Below are 4,476 nucleotides of genomic sequence, written 5' to 3'. Positions count from 1 at the left end.
TGCCTGGCCTGTACCTCAGCATTCTATCCTGTGACTCAGAGAGATAGCTGAGCTCCATCTTCCAAAATCAAGTGACCATCACTGAGACTGTCTCCTCCCCTACAAAATCAGGATTGTGTTACTAATTGTAGAAAAACCAGTAACCCCAACAAACAAGTTCACCCCCCTGGTTCCACAGACTTCCCCAGTCTCGTCTCTTAAGACTCCTGCCCTTCACAAGATGCTGTGGCGCACCCCGGCCCTGTGCCTCCTCTCATTTGGTTCCCTCTGCTTGGATTGCCCTTCTCACCTTTTGTTGGTGTCTACTCACCTTCTAAGACTCAGCCCAGTCTTCATCTCCTCCAGGAAGCCTTCCCCAATCTCCCTTCCTCTGGCTGGGTTAGGTACTGTCTCTTGGGCTCCTATCACGTCTGGGTCATTGCTGTCCTAATAATATTGCTGCTAATTCATAGCTAGTCATTATAGTTGTAATTTACTGAGCCCTTACTCACAGTCTGCCCCTGAACCAGACCCTTTATACAGCGTCATCTCATTGAATCTGACAAAGTAAAACTCAGCTCCGAGTTCAAAGTAAACATCTGCCCTGCATTTGATCCTGCTGAGATAACAGGAATAAAGCCAGCTGCGAAGTTAACATGAAACAGTAGTTCTCCCAAGCATAGGGTACAGCTAGAAAGTGCCATAACCACCCCCTTCTTTGGGTTACTAGTGCTTTCTTTCTGACTGATATTCTCTTTCCTTAATATCACAGAGTATCAGAAATGTTACTGTTCAGAAGTACATCCGGATGAATGACGTATCCCACTCTTGTCTGGAGGATAGAAATCACTTTGACACAGAGTCGGTTGAGCAGCCTTGATTCCCAATCAGGTGTGGAGCTGCAGATAAGATTTTCTAGGCCAGGCACAATGTCTTGTGACTGTAATCCCAGCAAGAGATGGGTGGATCACTTGAGGTCAGGAGTTCGAGACCAGCCTGGCCACCATGGTGAAATCCCGTCTCTACTAAAAATACAAAAATTAGCAGGGCCTGGTGTCACGCACCTGTAATCCCAGCTACTCAGGAGGCTGAGGCAGGTGAATCACTTGGACTTGGGAGGAGGAGGTTGCAGTGAACTGAGATTGTACCATGACACTCCAGCCTGGGCAACAGACTGAGATTCCATCTCAAAAAAAAAAAAAGTTTTCTGGACACCATATTGTTGCAGGAAGTCAGGGATCCCGAACGGAGGGACTGGCTGAAGCTGTGGCAGAAGAACATAAATTGTGAAGATTTCATGGACATTTATTAGTTCCCCAAATTAATACTTTTATAATTTCTTGCGCCTGTCTTTACTGCAATTTCTGAACATAAATTGTGAAGATTCCATGGACGCTTAATCACTTCCCCAATCAATACCCTTGTCATTTCCTATGCCTGTCTTTAATCTCTTAATCCTGTCATCTTTATAAGATGAAGAGGATGAATGTCGCCTTAGGACCCTGTGATGATTGTGTTAACCGCACAAATTGTTTGTAGAGCATGTGTGTTTGAACAATATGAAATATGGGCACCTTGAAAAAGGAACAGGATAACAGCAATCTTCAGGGAACAAGGGAGATAAGACTTGGAGCCTGACTGCCGGTGAGCCAGGCAGAACAGAGCCATATTTCTTTTCTTTCAAAAGCAAATAGGAGAAATATCACTGAATTCTTTTTCTCAGCAAGGAATATCCCTGAGAAAGAGAATGCGTCCTGAGGGTAGGTCTATAGACGGCCACCTTAAGGTGACCGCCTTTTATGGTCGAAGCCGAAGGGATGAAATAAGCCCCGGTCTCCTGTAGTGCTCCCAGGCTTATTAGGATGAGGAAATTCCCACCTAATAAATTTTGGTCAGACAGGTTGTCTGCTCTCAAACCCTGTTTCCTGATAAGATGTTATCAATGACAATGCACCTGAAACTTCATTAGCAATTTTAATTTTGCCCTATCCAGTGGTCCTGTGATCTCACCCTGCCTCCATTTGCTTTGTGATGTTTTATTACCTTGTGAAGTATGTGATCTCTGTGACCCACACCCTATTCATGCACTCCCTCCCCTTTTGAAAATCACTAATAAAAACTTGCTGGTTTTGTGGCTCGGGAAGCATCATGGAACCTGCCGATGTGTGATGTCTCCCCTGGACACCCAGCTTTAAAATTTCTCTCTCTTGTACTCTTTTCCTTTATTTCTCAAATCAGCTGAGACACTTAGGGAAATAGAAAGGAACCCACAATAAATATCGGGGGTGGGTTTTTTTCAACCGATACCACATTCCATGTTTATGTAGTTTTCAAAGAAAACAGAACACTGGGTGCCCTTCATAGTCCAGGCCTTGGCATTCATCCCTATTTTGCTTTGAGTCTATAAAAAATAGTGCATTAGCCAAGTACTGTGGCTCCCTACTGTAAGAAGTCCCAGCTATCCCGGAGGCTGAGGTGGGAGGATTACTTGAGCCCAAGGGTTTGAGTCCAGCCTGGACAATACAATAAGATCCTGTCTCTTTAAAAAAAAAAGTTTATTTATTTATTTATTTAAAAGTAGAAATGGGATCTTGCTGTATTGCCCATACTGGTCTAGAACTCTGCCTTCAAGTGATCTTTTTGCTTCAGCCCCTAAAATTGCTGGGATTACAGGTGCAAGCTACTGCACCTGGCCAAAAAGCTTTATTTAAATTCCATTTACACTCTACCTTTTTCTCCCAATACTATAGTATAATAACTGTATTTTCCTTTGTTTGGTGAGGCAATCCCTGGGTCCTCTGGTGTGTGGTCTCCTCTATTACTAAGAGAGTCAATAATCTTTACTTAGTCGAAGTACAGATCTGTCTCTTGTGGTCTGAGGCCAATTGACCCAAGACAGTCCTAACCACAACCCTGAAGGAGGGGCTATCTTGACCCCCTTTTTCTAGCTGGGGTCAGCGAGGCTGAGGAAGGTGAAGGGATTCGTTCCTGTGTTGTACTTGACATGTGAGCTCAGGACAGTGTTGGTTGCTCCAAAGCCCACCGCAGTCCTCTGCCTGGTCCTCTTCTTCCCAGTGCCCCTGGCCTTAAGCCATGGTGGATTTCTGTTTGGGGCATGCGTCAGACCCTTCCTTGAGCTACAGACATCGGAGTACAGGGCCCCAGCTCCCTCATTTCTGCTCCACATCCAGAATAGGTCTGGTAGCACTGAACCCAAATCTGGCATTATCTGGTCTACAAATACCCTCCTTCTCACTGCCCTGCCACCCCAGGCCTTGGAGGTACCAGAATACCCTGTCATCTACCAGAGATCCCATGTGACTGGACTCATGATGTAGACTACACAAACCCAACCAAGGACCCCTTTCCGGCCATGCTGGGTCCCTGCCCATGAGGGGCACGTTTCTGACTTGAGGTTGCAGGTCATCAGCCACAGTCGGCACAGGGCATTAGGCAGGAGATGGAGCCTGGTGCCCCTACCTCAGACCCCAAGCCTCAGCTCCCTCTCTGTAAAATGGCCTCTGAGTGGATTAAAAAGTACACACATAAAGCACTTGGTGCCAAGCATGGCAGATGCTCAGGGCATCTCAGAAGTTAACTGGGCTACTTATGGAAAAGGGTTTGTTGGAGCAGCCTGCTTGCCGCTTACTGGCACCCCTCTCATATCTGTTCCCATGGAGGCAGGGACAGTGCTGAGGACTGGCTGGGGGAGGACAGAGGCTCCCCGTGTGGTGTGGGCCTCTGGTGGCAGCACCATGGCTGCTGCAGGAGCATGTAGTGTGTGCCAAGTGGCAGTGGCACAGCTGCTCAGAGGGGACTGCCTGCCTGGGCCTCACTCATGCCCTGGCACTTCACTCTCATCATGAACTCGTTAGTGCCCATGAACTCGATCTGCCATCATCCATGCATGAGTTGAACTCCCTTCTTGTGCCAGCCCTGGGCAAAGCACCAGAGGTAGGAGGGTGGGGCAGGGCGATGACCAGTGCATCTTCCAGGCTTTCTGAAGCTCTCAGATCTGCTCCTGTTTGGGCTGGCTGCTTCGTGTTCCTGCTATGACATTGTCATGCATGAGTGTTTCTGCCCCTTCATTTGTGGGGTCCCCAGGCACTCCACTCCCACCTTATGGCATCCCATTTTTCTGAGTCCCACAGCTTCTTCATTTTAGTTCACTTCTTTATGTTTGTGAAGCACATTCTCTGGAAGTTTCCTAGTAGAGGTACATGGAAGGTAAAGTTTCCAGACCCTGAACATCTAATAATATCTTTTTTCTACTCTTACATTTGATCAATATTTTGACTAGATACGTACTTCTATATGGAGATAATTTTCCCTCCAACGTTGGAAGTTTACTTCTGTATTCTTCCAGTGTTGCTATGACAATTTCTAGTCCCTAGGGAGTGGACTCCTTTTTTCCCCCAGAAGTTTTAGGATCTTCTGTTTATCCCATAGGCATTTTTCAGAATTGCCAGTGCTGTGCCTTGTATGGTATTTTTTCAT

This window comes from Colobus angolensis, unplaced genomic scaffold, assembly GCF_000951035.1.
Source record: "Colobus angolensis palliatus isolate OR3802 unplaced genomic scaffold, Cang.pa_1.0 Scaffold37, whole genome shotgun sequence".
NCBI lineage: Eukaryota > Metazoa > Chordata > Mammalia > Primates > Cercopithecidae > Colobus > Colobus angolensis.
This window is presented reverse-complemented; position numbering follows the sequence as displayed.